This window comes from Mauremys reevesii, linkage group 5 (genome assembly GCF_016161935.1).
Source record: "Mauremys reevesii isolate NIE-2019 linkage group 5, ASM1616193v1, whole genome shotgun sequence".
NCBI lineage: Eukaryota > Metazoa > Chordata > Testudines > Geoemydidae > Mauremys > Mauremys reevesii.
This window is the reverse complement of record NC_052627.1, coordinates 60,840,050-60,858,141: the sequence shown is the minus strand read 5'-3', so window position 1 is coordinate 60,858,141 and position 18,092 is coordinate 60,840,050. Positions and strand designations below refer to the sequence as shown.

The 18,092-nt window shown below is 40.4% G+C and overlaps 1 long non-coding RNA gene across 1 annotated transcript; it reads right to left on the bottom strand.

Moving 5' to 3' along the window:
* Positions 1–2,334: 2,334 nt before the first annotated feature.
* Positions 2,335–4,551, bottom strand: LOC120406937. Its single transcript, XR_005599672.1, has 3 exons — positions 3,964–4,551; positions 2,968–3,109; positions 2,335–2,462 (listed from the first exon to the last, which is right to left on the bottom strand). It is a non-coding gene; the product is annotated as an uncharacterized LOC120406937 (long non-coding RNA).
* Between the last annotated feature and the right edge of the window lie 13,541 nt (positions 4,552–18,092).

The window sequence follows — 18,092 nt, the reverse complement described above, 5'->3', positions numbered from 1 at the left end:
TTAGGGTTGGGATAGGGAGTAAAATAGGGTAGAGAAGACTTCTTGGGGAAAATATATGGCCATTGGCATGCAATAGTCAATACAAAAAACCAAATTCTGCCCTCATTTACACCCATGCAACTCCACTATAGCCATTGCCCTTATCTATGCTATGAAATGTTACAATATTTGAACAGTTGCTAATAATGTCAACTGACAATGCTGCACGCGGTTCAGGACCAATTACCGATCCCCTTACTTCAGTTGAATAGCATCTTACAGTACAAAGAGTCCTATCGAAATCTATAGGACTACTGGTGCAGTAAGGTGCTACACCCCCACCCCTGGAGTAAGGGTATTAGAGAGTGAATCTTAGCAGTCAGCATAAACCAGGACAAAAGGAGTTTAGCTTTGAATGATCAGAGATTAAACCATTACTTTCTTATCTGCCAGCAAAGTTAACATTTTGTAGTGTAGACCCATCATTGGCTGTAATGAGGTTGCATGTGTATAACCACAATTTGAGGACTTCAATAACTCAGACATAGGTTAGGGGTATGTTATAGAAGTGGATGGGTGAGATTGTATGGCCTGCATTGTGCAGGAGGTCAGACTAGATGATCATAATGGTCCCTTCTGACCTTAAAGTCTATGAGTCTAACTGAGGGCAGAATGGAGAGTGATATTCAACATGAGCCACAGTATTCCAGTGAATCTTTTACACTAATTACTCTGATGCCTATTTTGGAAGTTTCCTGACAATCCTTCTCCCTGATGTGTCATTTGGTATGAAACATTAAAACAATGATTGGAAAGAGGAACAACTGAAAGGAATTGCCTGCCTCTCACACAATGAATTAACCAGACTTTATACAAATCAGAAAAATTTTATGTTGCTTTTAAATAGGGCAGATCTTTATTGATCTGTATTTATTTTTGGTATCCTTGATAATCCAACTACTAGCAGCTTTTCCCAGAGATTAAATACACAACTACAGTGATGGTCTCATTTCCATGAATTCATTATTTCTGCAAATACCATCCAACACTTCCCTCTATATGGTTAGAAGGAATTAAAACCAAACTGCATATCATGACTACTTGCCATTCCTTCTCTTGTAGTGTAAATTTAGGCCCAGATTGTTAAAAGTTATTTGGGCACTGCTCACACAGGATTGATCCTGCAAAAATCAGAACATAAGAGGATACCTACATCCATGTGAAATCCCATTGAAATCTGTGAGACACCATGCAGGTGCTAGCACAGTTTCTTGCAGAATTGGGGCCCTACAGCTCCAGTCCTGTAATGGATTTACAAATTGGACCTTTCTGCCTGCATTGAATCCAATTGATTCAATGGGTCTTCCAGGGGGAAGTAGAAGTCCAGCCATTAACTTAGGTGGAGCTCTGCATGGGACGCTACATGAGAGTCAAGGAGCCATTGCAGAATTAGGGTCTAGTTCACAAATTTCAGGCATCTGCAATAGGTCTCCCAGTCAGTGAGGTTCTAGTGTATTTCAGAAGAGTTGCATGTTAACTCCTTGGTACAAGAACTTCTTTCATCTTATCCAAAGGAGAGGTATAGTCCAGGTACAACTCTTGTGCATATCTGCACCTCCTCTTTACATAGGACTGAGTTGATGGGCTCAGTCTAGTCCTTAACTTTTATCTGAATGCTTTTCTGAGAAATCAGGCCCCCTGCCATCTTCCACAGCACTCTAGAAGTCTTTTCAAGTTTTAGTAGCCAAGAGATGTGCAAACGTTTGAGTTACTGTGAAATATTAATGTAATATACAATCAATACTATTAGAAACAGAAATAATGACCTACATTGCATTTCCAACCATTTGGGCACACTTTTAGCAGTTTGGGTATAGCGGATTTATTCAGTTAGTGTCCAAGTATTGAATATACACCAACTCCATTTTCTGCATAACTAAGTGAAAAGAAATGGAGAATGGAAGATATGGAAAGATAATTAAAAGAAAAATCTCAGATATTGTGTACCAGTCCTTCAAACTCCTAATACATTATGGTGTGAGTGAGACCAAAACCTGAAAATAAATTATTACATAAAGTAACAGATGGAATAAAATATGATAAGCAAAGTAAAAACCCACTCCCTAGAGACTCAGATGAGAAATCCCAGACAGCAAATTTATTAAAAGAACTAAATCCAGTAATTGAATGGCAGGAAACTCAAATATCCTTCAGAGAGATGTTTAAAACTAAAAACAGATGTTTTACTGAAATTACTACAAGCCTCAAGCTTAGGGAGTCTCGTTTTCTTTATATGTAGGTGCCCATCCTATTGATGTATGCTAATCAACAAAGGAAAAGAATTGTACATATGGGATCCTGAATCTGGAGTTTCCAGTTGTAGTGATGAGAACCCTAACTTATGCTGGCTCCAACAGTGCCATGCAAATGCCTGTTCTCACTTTCAGGTGACATCGTAAACAAGAAGTGGGCAGCATTATCTCCTGCAAATGTAAACAAATTTGTTTGTCTGAGCGACTGGCTGAACAAAAAGTATGACTGAGTGGACTTGCAGGTACTAAAGTTTTACATTACATTCAAAAACAAAAAACAGTTTTTTGTACATAATTCTACATATGTAAGTTCAATTTCCATTATAAAGGAATTGCACTACAGTACTTTTATTTGGTGAATTGAAATACTATTCCTTTTGTTTTTTACAGCACAAATACTTGTAATCAAAAATATAAAGTGGTCACTGAACACTTTGTATTCTATGTTGTAACTGAAATCAATATTTGAAAAAGTAGAAAACATCGAAAATATTTAAAATGCTATTCTGTTATTGTTTAACAGGCAATGAAATGCAGTTCATTTTTTAATCACTTGTCAGCCCTAACTATACATTTTAGTAAATAAGGTATTGGCTTATATCCTCCAGTATGAGCTCTTCATTTTGCATACTCAATATCCCTGATCCAGGGCATCTATTTAGCTGCTCTAACTTACACCACTAGTGCAAGGGACCTTGCAGAACTTGGCATGATGGAGCAGATCTCCATCGGCAACCTTCATCCTCCAGACAAACTTAATGGCTCATCTTTGCTCTGGAAATCAGTCAGGTTCATGGGCTTTCAAAGATCATCCATATCTGTTGGATCAGAAAGAGCAGCTTCTCAGATAATTCAGTAGTTCTGCCTCTTGCTTAAAACCAAGAGATATAGAAGCTGTCCAGTACATTTTTAAAAATGTATCTGGCCTTTTTTTGACCTTTCAGACCGATATTAGCCAAACTGCCTCACTTACAAATTAGATGCCTTGCCTGCTGCTCCAGTCATTTTCAATCCCTCCTTAAATCCTCTCTTTCTGGCTTCCCCAGGCCCAGATTAACCACTGTACACTTGGTGCACTTTCACAGGATCCCCACCTCACGCTGCTCTCACCATCACCAGGGTGGCATTGCAACAAGCCACAAGCCAAATCTAAGCAGCGTTGCAACCCTGCGTGCTAGGCTGCAAATGCACCACCACTCACTCAAATTTGGGCTGCTGCCATCCCAGCAGCCAGGCCAAATTTGAGTGAGTGTTTTTGTGACCTTCATTCCATCTTCTGAATCAGTTTTCAATTCTAGGGTTGAAATCCTGATCCCACTGAAGTCACTGCGAGTTTTGCCACTGACTTCCATGGGATCAGCATGTCACCCTTTGTCCTTGCTTTCAAAGCTATGAAGAACTTATGTCCAGCCTGTTCTCATCCCTTTTCAGTTCCACTCTGGTTTGACTAGGGTGTTCCCAAGGAAGCAATAGATTGACACAAGTGGTCAGTCTTCTCACAGGTGGATCTCTGCCTGGAAACCTTACCATGACCCTGTCTCCCCTTCCATCCTTTCTCTTTGTGAAGAAATTTGATGGAAACTAACCCCAACAGCAGCTGCTCCCCTTCCTCCACCTCAGTAAAGTCTTAATATAGACTAGCAGGACTAAGATGCATGCTGCTCATCACTACCTTGGCATTTTCATCTTGTTGCATTCCATCTTTCATCCTTTGTCTGCTTAGACTGTAAGCTTCTTGGAGCATGGATGTTGTGTACCAAGAATATTAGATGAATAGACACTTGGTGCTCCAAGTTAGGGGGAAAAAAGATAATGGAAGATCTAATCAGAGATTGCAAGGTCTATCCCAGAGTGAAGGGCAAGTGACATTTGGGCTCTGAAAAAGTGAAGCTTTATAAACGTTTCTAAGTTCAATACAATTTCTGAAGAAACAGTGGCTATCTGTGGTGGTATTCTGGTTTTTAAATTAAGCCTCCAAAAGGAAGTTTTTCAAAAATCCCATCTAGAATCTTAAAATACAAGTATGATAACATGGGATTAAGAGGCAGAGGGCTACTATGTAGGGGAACTTTACCCATAGTCGTTGCCTAATTAAAATAGTATCAGCATTTTTAAGGCGGCATAATGTGCACACTGGGGTATGACAGAGGAGACATTAATACAATAAGTATTATTGTCCATATGTAGTAAATTCAGATTTGCTATTTAGAGCATCTTTTAGAGATTCTCCTGAATTGTCAAACAGGATTTATTGGCAAGCAGCATATAGAGCTCCATGCAAAGCAAACTGAAAATAGCTAGTCCAGATGACATGTCTGCTTCCCGTTTTTGGCAGGTACCCACACTCCCACACAGCCAAAGGAAGCAGATATCCTTTTAAAAGGATGTTTCTGAAAGATACACAGAAATTCAGAGAAACTCAGTTTGAACACATTTCAGGTAATGTCTCTATGGTGAGATCCCTTAGTCACTTCATTGCTGTAAAGTTGACATCTTTTAAAAAGTGATAGAACTCAACTGTAGTTACAGAAATAACATTCTTGACATTTCCCTCCTCCTCCCACAAGTGCAGAGTGTTTTAAGGTCAAATGTTTGCTGGGCAAAGCATTGCATGCTCAGTGTAGCATAAAAAGACTGCATGCTTATCACTATGGAGTCCCTTTAGACTGAGGGAAATGAAAAGTGCCAGTAATCCCATGTTATAGAACAGTGGTTTTCAACCGGTGGTCCATGTAGCCCTAGAGGCCTGCGGACTACGTCTAAGATTGCCAAAGGGGTCTGAACCTCCATTCAAATGCAAGGTTCAGTAAATGAAAAAAAGGTTGAAAGCCACTGTTATAGAAGAATGAAAAGCCTTGAACTTCTTTAGATCTAGGTAAACAGTGGGGTTATAAACATAAGGACATGCCCAAAGAGAAGAAATGCCTCTTTTGATACATTCACTTGGTTATTTACCCACTACTTAATTTGTCATTATTTATGAGATATTGCCATCTTTTTCTATCGCATAGAGCTAAAAGGGACCCTGAAAGGTCATCAAGTCCAGCCCCCAACCTTCACTAGCAAGACCAAGTACTGATTTTCCCCCAGATCCATAAGTGGTCCTCTCAAGGATTGAACTCACAACCCTGGGTTTAACAGGATAATGCTCTCTGTTAAGAGAATAAACCCAGATAGAGACTTATTAACATTAAGTTACCCTTTATGTTTAAATAAAAAATTTTTAAAAAAAAGGCAATAGCCACTCCACTCCTACCCACAATGGTCTCCAGGGAAAGATTCAGATTACAGTGTTACCAGTCAGGCAATGCGCAGTAAGGGTCCACACAAGGAAACACAAAAAGACCCCCCCCAAAAAAATACAATTGCTTGGGGGAGGGGAGGGAGATATACAGCAAAGGAGAAGTGAGAGCAAAAAAAAGTCCAGAATCAAAATACAGACCAATAGCATTAATTATCCCTCATGTATGAGGGCTTGAAACAGGTTTGCCAACTCAGGACACAAGCAATTACTGACAAACCATCACTCTCTCAAATGAGTCAATAAGGACTGAGTCTTGGAACCTAGGTTTAGTCTGAGTAATTGCAGATCTACTAGCGCTTTCCTTCTGCGCCTCCAAAGCTACTCTTAGAGTTAACATGGACAGAGTGCCTGCTGAGTTGTGCTTTGTGATGTGGGAGGTGCAGACACTCTACCATGCAGAGGGATCCACATCAGTTCCACTGCCTAACATGTCCATTGTGGGGCTTGTCGAGCAGATTACAGATTTATGCCCAGATCAAAGGTATGTAGGCTCCTAACTTGTTGATTTCAATGGAAGCCTAAATACCTTTGAAGAACTGGCCTTTGAGCGAAATGGAGCAAGGAAGATTCAACCATTGAATGGTAGATTCTGTAAGTACTGCAGCATCTGCCCATGGCTAAAAACCTGTTGAATCAAACATCTTCTAAGGCCCATATCCTCAAGTAGTATTTAGGGACCTAATTTCCACTGAAATCAAAGTTCGATGCCTAGATCTCTTTGACAATCTGGGCTTTAGTTCTTCTAGAAGATGTTTCATTTAAGCAGATTCTGCTCAAGGTCATATATGATAGATTCTGTAAACACTGCTATTTGAATGGGTTATTTTCCCAGGTCCCATTTCACATGAGCAAGTTTTCTATCATGAGAGCTGACAGGTTTTTTAAATTAATCTTTGAGTTTACTGTTAAAAATAGAGGCACAAGAGAACAAGATTCATAGCATATATCTTTATTTTTATTGACAGATTCTATAGTGACAGGCAATTCTGGCCAGCATTTTTACTGACAGTCTGTAAGTTTACTGACTGCTGGCAACAGGGACTTGAAGATCAAAGAATCTAATGGTAGAGAATGATCAATGCAGAGGCTGATAAGGTTATCAAAAGGCTTGGAAATCCAGAATGTGATTTTGCACAAGGATAAGGAGTGTGATAAGGATTTATTTTTAAAAAGTCTTTTTAGATGGCACAAGCCCAGGTTTCCCAATTAAAGATATTTGATAGTAATGATCAGTAGGAGGCTATTAACTTCACTACACTTTTGACCAGGACCAAATTGACCTGGTGTTTATACAGGGGTGCAGAAGGGAATAAGGACCCTTCCTTTACAGTTGCATGAGTCATGTAAAGGCCAGGCAGAATAGCCACCCTCACACACTGGCTCCACTATTGTGATAAACCCCACAGGAGGGGCTCTGGGGCAGGACATCTCAGTAGTGATTCCATCACAGAGTTCAGAGTAGCAGCTGTGTTAGTCTGTATCCGCAAAAAGAACAGGAGTACTCGTGGCACCTTAGAGACTAACAAATTTATTTCAGCATAAGCTTTTGTGGGCTACAGCTCACTTCTTCTGAAAGCTTATGCTGAAATAAATGTTAGTCTCTAAGGTGCCACAAGTACTCCTGTTCTTTTTGCGGATACAGACTAACACGGCTGCTACTCTGAAACCTGGGGAGAAAAAGAGGGTCTTCAGAAAAATAATATAGCCCTAGAAAGAAGTGCAAAGAATCTCTCCAAGAAAACCATTCCAAACATTTTTAAAAGTTACTGTTACAGTTAGAAATTGCCAATAAAATAATTGGGCTAGGGAGAAGGGGAGGGTGGTTTGGAAGAAGGAGAGACACTCCAGATTCTTATATCCAACTTATTTGCTACAATCTTTAAAAACTATATTACATCTTGGAGAGGCTATTCTTCCATTTATAAAAACTGTTCTGTCTCCCTCTCCCCATCCCTCAGTCAGACTGGTTTATGCCACTCAAAAGGAACTCTAACTGGTCAGTTACCTGTGTTCTGGGACTTTCAAGGGTTCACTCACCGCTGGGGGTATCCATTTGTAGCTGAATAGGAGGATCAGCTCTCATCTGGTCAAGCACTCCCTTCTGTCACGTGCCCCATAGCCCTTCTTGCTCTCCAAGACGCAGGATGTGCTCTCCATAACTCAGCCCTTCAGACAGATCACTACATAGTTCTAGCCTTCTATGGTAACACAGTCCCTCTGGACCAGCTGTCCATACACTGCCCCAGCTAGTCTATGATTCTAAGACTATCATGGTTGGAAGGGATGTCAGGAGGTCATCGAGTCCAACCCCCTGCTCAAAGCAGGACCAATCCCCAACTAAATCATCCCAGCTGGGGCTTTGTCAAGACTGACCTTAAAAACCTTTAAGGAAGGAGATTCTACCACCTCCCTAAGTACCCATTCCAGTGCTTCACCACCCTCCTAGTGAAAAAGCTGTTCCTAATATCCAACCTAAACTTCCTCATAAATATGTGGCCTATAGAGACTATGACATAATGTGAAATAAAGGTTTTTTTTAAATATAGAGATATACCTATCTCATAGAACTAGAAGGGATCTTGAAAGGTCAGGTCCAGTCCCGTGTCTTCACAGCAGGACCAAGTACTGTCCCTGACATATTTTTGCCCCAGATAGCCCCCTCAAGGATTGAACTTATCAACCCTGGGTTTAGCAGGCCAATGCTCAAACCACTGAGCTATCCCTCCCTCCTTATCTGTAATTCCCAGTGCTACTTGCCCTGCAGCTAAGGGAATCTGGACTTGCCTACTACTCTGGGATCAAGCCTGGAGACCTCGTCAGTAGCCAGGGTCTACACAGTCTCAACCCTCACTGCTCTTTCCCTGGGCTTCCTCCTAACCTGGAGAAGGCAGAGTTTCTTCCCTGCAATTCCTCTGGGTAAACCTCTTTTGTCAGGGACAGGATGCCAGGGCTTTTGCTCCCTTCTGGAGGCACAGAAAGGTGGGTAGGAAGAAACCAAGAGCAGCTATAGACTCTCTCCCTGCAGCCCCTTTGTGCTGCAAACTTTCTGCCTTTACAATTTACCCAGCTGGGTTTCATCAGCAGTTAGTAATTTATAAATCCAGCCAGATTCTCTGAGGTGAAACCTATACGGTTAATTAGCCTTGTCTGAGTCACTTCAACCCCTTCAGGGCTGGTGTGAGTTGAACACTTCATCACAGTATACTCCTAAATACCACTGCAAAAAGGGCAGCGAGGCTTGACTATTTTCATGAGTAATATCTTGGGTCTCAATTTTAAGCTGTACATTTCCAAGATTAGACACTGATACAGTACTCCATGAATTCTGCCTCCATCCCTCTATCATTCTGCAGCCCGAGGAGGGTACAGATTTGGACACAATCATTGTTGGCAAGGGAGTTCATATGGAGTGTAGTCAACATATACAATATTATTTTTATGGGGGAGGGGGAAAGAGGGTTTTTTTATTTAATTTTCTTTTCTCCTTTAGCTTGCATGTATTTGACAGATTTTACCGCACCAGGGTCCAGAAGCCTCAGAGTCTTCAGGATGCATTAAGTGTCTTACAGCAAACAACTACATAAAGATGAAAAATATAATTAGAATTTCAGGATTATATTATTTACAAACAGGTTAACTAGAAGTTCCTGTATAGTCAGTGTAGATTTGCTCTGACAAGCACTATGAAAACTAAAGAACGGTACCACAGCAATATCAGATGTATTTAGTTGTCATGGTCCTATTATAGGAAGCATTCAACACTTAGTTAGGATATAAAGAAAATAAGAACAGCTATACTGTGTCAGAACAATTGTCCATCTAGCCAGTATCCTGTAATCCAACAGTGGCCAAAATAGATTCAGCAAACAGTAGGATTCGGAGCCTTTTGCCAGAAATAAGAGCATCTAGGCATTTTCTCTTTATGATTAGAGATAAAGAGCTCTCTCATATGTTACTACACAGAGAGAACACTATGTATTTGTTGGTTATAGCTACAAGATACATTACAGAACCATGTGATAAATAGCTACAATGGATATAACAAATGAGAGAAGAATGCAAACTATCACTCAGCTTTGAACTCCACACTACACTCGGTCCATCTCTCACTGGAACATTCTAGAATTCCAAATCACGTAGCACTTTCAAGGGACTGCCACTCTTAACAATAAAAAGCCATCCTGCCGGAGAAGTGTTCCCACCCATCTCCCAGATATCCAATTCACACACACAGTTCCCCTCTGAAGAGATTCACTGTGCTGAGGGGACTAAAGATTGCCTTTCCTGCAAGGGTTCAGATGTGACCTCTAGTCCTGAATGGTAAGTAACCCAAAGCAAGTGTGGTTCTCAGAATGTACTACCTCTGCAGATTCCCACTGAAAGATTGTACATCCTGCCATTCGGTAGAGGAACTTACTACAAAGCAGTAACCTGTTGGGGGAAGTATACATGCCCCTGTTCCAACACTGCAGAACCAAGGGGGTTTTGTTGTTGTCGTCTTTTGTTTTAAGATTGTCCCTCAGCTCCTTTCTACCTCTAATCTTTAAAATCTCTGAAGCTGCAGGGAGAAGGGATGGTCAATTTGGACCTGCTGAAGAAATATATTTGGAGAATAAAAGTCATTTCTTTAGCACTTATCAGTAAAGTCAAATGCTGTACACAGGAGGTCATGCCCATTTTACAGATGAGAAAACAATGTAAATGACTTGACCATGGTAACCCTGTAACAGAGTCAAGAATATAACCTAGTGTCTTCAGTCCCAGTGCAGTGCACCATCTCTTTTCCTCATTCATAATATTAACTTCACAGATCCCTCCTTCTATGATAGGTTAGCTACTCAGAAGGGCTAAAGAGTACTGCCAACTGAAGAGTGACTGAATCACCATTTTCCAGCCAGCCAGCCAGCCCACCCTCTCTCTCTCTCTCCAGCAGTGTCCCTTTTAACCTATGAGAGGAGAATCAATGACAGCAGTAGATTATCATATCTCGTTCATAGTTCGAGACACTGCCAAACCTTTGTGGTAATAAATTGTCAAGTTTTTTGCAACTTGATTATATATCACAGTTTTCATAACTTTGCCACCTAATGCAGGACAGTTGCTGACCAGAAAGTCTAGAGGTCTTAAAATGCATAGGTAGAGGGGATAAGATATCAGTAAAGAGATACATGTTTAGTACAAAAAGCCCTTTGAGACCACAGTATTTAAAAAGGTTCCACCAGGGCTTTTTTGAATGATCAGTGCAGATTACAGGGAGTACCAAACTGAGACCATTATGGGTCACATCCCAGCTACATTTCAGACTGCCTCTCCCTCTATGAAACACTAACATAATTGCACTTCTCTGGGATAATTCAAATTGCAAAACCTGGGGGGAAGCACTTGAGATCGTACAGAAGTAGTTCTCAGCTGAAGGGCATGAGGAGATGAGACTAAATGGAAGTTTCACCACATTTAGGGCACCCTGAAAGACGTTCCTTTTTCTTAACTCTTTTTCATCATAATCAAAGTGATATTTACAAGTGTCCCCCCACTCTCTCCAAGTCCCCAAAAAAGAATCCATCCCAAACAGTTTCCTATAACTCAGATAGGAAAGAGAGCCAATTAATTCCACTATGGACCTTGCTATGACAATTATCCAGAAGGTACTCCGATACTATGATGATAGGCAGCAATTAAAACTGTAAGATGTAGTCTGAAGCCAGTAGAAGTAATTTAGAACTTATAAAACCCACAAACAGACCCATGCCTTTGTCCAAAACTGATACTTGGATTCTGGAGTCCTCTTTAGTCTAGGGTGACCAGATGTCCCAAATTTATAGGGACAGTCCCAATTTTTTGGTCTTTTTCTAATATAGGCTCCTATTACCCCCCACCCCCATCCTGATTTTTCGCATTTGGTGTCTGGTCACCCTACTTTAGTCACAGAACAGATATAGCATAGCCAACAGTAGTTCAGGCTTCTCTTTATTATCCCCACTAAGATACTGCATTTGGGGATAGCAATTTAGTTTCCATACACATTTAAATCTTGGGCTCTATAAAGATCGCCAACAAGGATGTCCATTTGTTTGTGATTGTGTCCCCTATCCACTAGGAAACAGACTAGGACCAAAAATCTCACTTCATGTAGGCCACCAAACAGATATGAGGTACTAGCCACTGTCAATCAGTAGCAATCTAGTCTTGCTCAGATCCGGAATATAGAAGTGAAAGACTACTTATTTCTTTACACGTCTGCTTAGCCACCCAGTCCTTATTTTTGTTTAACATTAACAACCATTTTAGGATAAGTGGAAGAAAGAATTGAACTAGAATTTGTTTCTTCAGGGGGGAGAAAAAGTAAATTATATATGCTGACTTCTTTACGTAAGACAAAGTTCAAATACTCATGTTGCTGAACCATTAATACGGCCTTACAGTATTACTGATGCACCACCTGTCAGCCCAGACCAGAACTGCAATTCCATCTCTGCCTCAGTTTCCTCTAGTGGGCTTTCAATGCATCCAATAAAGCCAATTAAACTAGGGATTCTCAAACTGGGGGTCAAGACTGCTCAAGGGGTCACAAGGTTAATAAAGGGTGGGTCACAAGCTGTCAGCCTCCACCCCAAACCCCTCTTTGCCACCAACATTTATAATGGTGTTATATATAAAAAAATATTTTTAATTTAAAACCAGGGGGGGTCATACTCAAAGGCTTGCTATGTGAAAGGAGTCACCAGAACAAAAATTTGAGAACCACTGTATTAAACAGTGCCCCTTCAGAGCATTTGTTTATTCAACTCAAAGGCAGCACTTTATATACATAGGTTTCCACCCCAGCATCTCTAGGTGAAGAGAAAGAGGTTGAGTTAGCCTTAGTCTATAATCCCGCTTACATCCAGGTCTCTTATCAGCAAGGCCTTTTTGACCCAGAACCCTCTGCTAGAACCAAAGCCTGTTATCAGCTGGGAAAGGGTCTTCCCCAAAGGTCAACCACAACAAGCCTTCCTCAGAACAGCATACAATTCTTCTAATCTGGGACTTCTGCTGTTACCTGGTGAAGTCCTTCCACAGGGGCCAGGTTCCACTAAGACTTAGCATTCCTAGAGCCTCCTTTAAGAGCCTCTCACACCTAGCAGAACTCTTCTTTAGCTTCCTTTCCAGGTGCTTTCCCCCTGAAGAAGAAGGAAAAAAAAGTCCTCCTCTTACTATGTTCTGGGGCCTAAGCCTCTCCCTGAAGAGAATCTATTATTCTACCTATCTTTAGTTAGAGTTTCTTTCTTTTATCATGCCTGAGAGCTTCCCTCACTAATTAACTGCCTCCCAGTTACTACCCAGTGAGTTAATTAGTCCCAGGTGAACCTGAGTTGCCTTGTTTCCCCTTGTGGGCTCTGTCAGAGATAAGCTGAGCCTGACCCCTGCAGAAAGTCAGCTATCCTCTGACAATCCTATTACAAATGAAAGTGCCCTATGGATAAGCAATGAAGAGAATACATATCTAGGCCTCAGTCAGTGCCTTGAACACTATAAATTATCCACAGTGTCTTAATTTAACAAATGGAGAGGACTGTTTCTGTCTTAGAGGACTTTCTGTCCTGTTAAGAAATATCCCCAGGAATCAATACCATGAATCAAGCATAACTTTATAGGGTAGTGTGGTTGAATGGATAAGGATCTAGGCTAGGAATCAGAAGGCCTGGGTTGTACTCCTGTCACTGCTATTGACATACTTCTGACCTTGAGCAAGTCCTCCATTTCTTTATCTGTAAAGTGAAGATAATGATTCCTTCCTTTGTAAAACGCTTTGGGGTCTGTGAATGAAAAGCACTATTTAAGAGTATTACTAATATGTAAAGGTCATACAAAGGATAGTAGCAACAATATTTCCACATATGCAAAAGATATGCACCATATACATGCCATCTCAGATACAAACAGTTTCTAAATAGTTTATAGACAAGCAATTAAATGTTTTTTCCTTTATGTGTGCAAAATAAATGGGATCTTTTTATAAGGTTCCCACAGGACCCACTTTATGAGGGCCAATTTAACATGTGTATAGGCTTAGTAGTAATCCTATATATTATGGAAGAATTGAAGAGAAAAAATTACTGGTGGCACAACAGAGCAATTTAGAATACAACTTTCACTTTTGCTCTTCAAATGCCTGATGCAAAGCCCACTGAAGTCAATAGGAGTCTTTTTACTGATGTCAGTGCTCTTTGGATTGGGTCCAAAATGCTTGAAATAAAATCCTCTCTATAAAGACCAGGACCATTTCTTAATGGAAACTTTGATTACTGATTTGTTTTAATAATAAATTTAATCTGTTCTTGTCTAGTTTTTATAAAGCTAGAAATAGCACAGTAAAAAAGCTGCATGTGTTTCTTGGCGGCAGCATATTTGACTTGTCAGTGTAACATACATTTTCCTAGGTTCCATGATTGAGTTTACTAGGGAAGGCAGTGCATAACAAATTCACTTGATTTGCGTGCAACAGGGGGATAGTGGCTGCAGGGTGATGCATAATAACACTACAGTACATTTAAAAATAAGAGCACTTTAAGATTTTCAATGGTAGAATCCAAAGAACTTTTACTCTCCACAGAGATATAATCCAGAGCTGCATCAAGCTATTCTGCTGAGATTTACACATGAATGGAGCCAGCCTTCCCCATGTTGTAAAATAGCGTTCATCCATTACGTTCTGGGAAATTTTATGAATAAGCAAGTGCTATTTGTATTTCCTTCTCTTGCATCTTTGAATGAGCCACTCAGTCTTCAAAATGCTGGAAGCACCAAAGTTCACATCACTGTTAAGCCCCAGAAGGTAATACTAAGAACATGAAAACTCCATCATGACTAGGGTTTTAGGTTAAAACTTATCAATCCTGATCAAACACTAATGTAATAAGCCATTGAAAACAGGTTTTTAAAAATGTACACTTCAATTACAGCTTTCATGTAATTTTTGTACAGGAAATCATTGATGTTCTAGCAGGGTCTAATGATCTCCTGATCTCAGTAGAAGATCTCAGCTCATTCCCAGAAGTACAGGACTTCGGAGGAAGCTAGTTCTTCAAGTACACTGGAGGCATAAGCTGCACAAGTTTCCCCAGGTTTAGTTTCTAAAAACTATTTAGAAACTGTTTGTATCTGAGATGACTTGCATCTGAAGAAGTGGGTATTCACCCACGAAAGCTCATGCTGCAAAACGTCTGTTAGTCTATAAGGTGCCACAGGATTCTTTGTTGCTTTTAAGTTTCCCCAGGTTGCCCCACCAAGGTACCTTGATGGAGATGAGTCCCACTTCAAGGTGAGAGAGGATAGATCATGCTACATGCCAACTCAGTCTTTAGACTCTTCTGAGACAGCTAACACAAAGTCAATTTGTGCCAAATAGAATGGTGGCCTCAGTGATATGGCCCACTTGGAACTGTACTGTGACAACCAGCTCATTTGACTTAGGAGATCAGTCATGAGATCACAATCCCATATGAGAAAGTCCTATAGAATGTAATAGGAATGAAGTCAAAAAGTTTATGTAAAATTAATAATGTTTCACAGTTCATGGCAACTGCACCTTTACTTTCCCTCTGTGGTCCAGCAAGGGCACCCACTTTTAGGCTCCTAGCTGTCACCTCCCTTGGGCAGAGACCCTCATCTCTCTCCCTCTTGTCCAGGTTTTCTCTAGGCTGCACACTTCCCCACCTACACAGTGAGTTCCCCAACATGCCAGATTGCCTAAACAGGTCAGTGTCTGTGCTTTACTTTCTCCTCAGAGGCTATGAACATTTGTAATTGCCCTCAGTTATAAGTTAGCACTCAGCTCTTTCTGAGGAAGCACATTTATTCTTAAGGTGAAAGCATTACAGAAAAACATATTACAAATAATAAAACACATGCTAATCATCTTACCAAAGATCACTTCTGTTCCAACAAGGCCTCCAGTAGGTGGCCAGTCCTTCAGATCGCACAGAGGTTTTTCTGTGATTACAAATTCCTAATCACTTTACCTTAGAACAACAACCATGAACCGTTCATTCTTTCTTTTATTCAGCTTCAGCTTTTGATTTTGTCTTCATGTAACTGGTGATCACAGACAAAGGTCTTTTCTTCAGGGCATAGCTTCAAAAGGCTGGGGAAAGGGGGATAAATCTGTATTCACCTCCCTCTACAGATTTCCTGGGAAACCCATTTTATCCCAAAAGTTCATTCTTCTATGGCACATTGTTTCAAATAGTCCTTTGAAGCTCTTAATACTTCCTAGGATTTACTTTGGTCACATCTCTCCAACTACAAAATGTATATACAATTCCAGAATAATACATAAACTTTGCATTTTTAATACAATGAACTCCAAATCTACTTAAACTTAATTCCAAAAGGTTTTTCAAGGATACTGCAGGAAATTGCTATATCTGTCACATCCAGTTCTACAGAAATTACCTCAAAACTCTTTAAAACAAAGAACAATCTCTTTTTTATAGGGTTTTGAACTATGTTATGGAATTCTATGGCAAGGACATAAATCTCTAGTGAATTCTATAGATACTACCAACAAAAATGATAGTAAGGTTATTATTTTCTTTTAAATTCTATGGGACTTTTCCATAAGCCACCAGTTTATAATAACTGCCAGCCTGCGTTTGTTTGAATAAGTAATATGATGAGCTATGTGTCCCATTACCAAGTTATAGCTCCATTTTTGTTCCTTTTGGGCATGCTAACGACAGAAATAAAGATGAAAGAAAGTCTCTCCTGAGTTTAATTAACTTTCCCAATGCTCAAAAATTTGCAAATTAATATATTAACAAAAAGTACGAGCACTCCTGCTAAGCTTGTTTTCTGAACTCACAAAACTAATTTTTAGTGAACCTGTTCCTAAATAGTAAAAGTGTTGCTTTATATATATTTGACTTAAAATGTATTACTGCTATGTTATAAATATCATCTGTGGAAATTCACCTGGCCTCCAATAGAGCTTTCAAACAAGAGACCATATTCAATGCTACTAACATAAAAAGCTAATAGATCATTTAGTGTAAAATGTTCCATTGGCATAGTACGCTTTACAATTCATGGCTTTATATTAAAACTACTATACAGTATATTTATTTCATAAGGCACAGTGTGCCAGATACTGATTTGTGATATGGCTTCATGGTTGTCTTGCAATTGTAGACATAAATATCATTGAGCTCTCACACTATAAGATTTCTGTCTAGCTTTTAAAAACACCTCCAAGGGACTAGAAGACAGATTATTAGGAAAAGCTGAGCTGTAATTGCTATCCTTGTATTCCAGCCAGAGATGTTTTTTGTTTTACTTGGAGATCAATTATAGATTCCTGCTAAAAATAAAGTAAACCAAGTAACTGAATGAGTCAGAAACTCTACAAGGTATGTCTCTTCTGTGAAAACTATATCCTAAACAAAAATAACACTAGTCTAACTTTAGAAATTTAATAATTAAAAACATCTAGCTGATCTGAAAGTGTGAAACTAAAACCAATGAAAATGTATGATATCAGAAAGTTTAGGGCTAGATCCTCAGCTCAGCTAGGGTGAATCAGCCTCCGTTAATTCACTTTGGTGGAGGAAATGGCCTTTGGCAGATAAAAATGATCCCATGGGTTTTACAACAGATATTATCTTCTATTTATTTGCTTCAAAAGCAATTTACAATCTTAAACTGATCTACAAATTGTGCAGAGGATACTTCATCCACTACTGAAATGTAACCTGAAGGTGAAAAATAGCAATCATTTTAGCAGTGCATAGCGACAGAACACAATACAGTATACAGTACTTCCATTTATCTGAAATCCTATTATTGGAACCTCTGCATTATCCCAGTCCTTTCCTTGTCCCCTATGTATCATGCTGGGGGGACAAGGAAGGGATTGGGATAAGGTGAGGGTTGGATAATAGAGCAGAGACCCCCTTCACAAGTGCTGCAAGGAGGAGAACAAGGAGCCGCCAGCCACGGGGGAGGCCAAGCTGCTGTTGAATGGCTCCTGCAGCCATGCAGGGAGGCCTCTGCAGACTCGTTGTCAGGGAAGAGTGAGTGGGGCTGTGACATCAGGCTCCCTGCATTCAATCCCTGCAGATGCAAAGGAGGCTGCAAGGGACGGCAGACCAGAGTCCTGGCTGGGGAGGTCTCTGCTCTGCTTTGCCAGGACCACAGCCTTCTCTCCCCTCCTCTCCCCCGCCCTCTGCAACTTGTGCCTGCAGGGGTTGAGTGTCATGGTGCCCTGCAGCAGGGCAAGGAGCCCTCTGCACCCCTGCTGTCCCAGGAATGAGTGACTGAGCTGGGGTGAGCAGAGACCTCCAGCTAGGACTGCGAGGAGGAGAACAAGGAGCAGTCTAGCCATGGGGACTGCCATCCCTATTGCTGAATGTCTCCTGTTCTCTCCATTATCTGAACTCCTGATTATCTGAATAAAACTCATGTCCCCCGTGTTATTTGGGAGTTTTCTATACAGAGTAACAGTGAAGAGATAGCAGTGA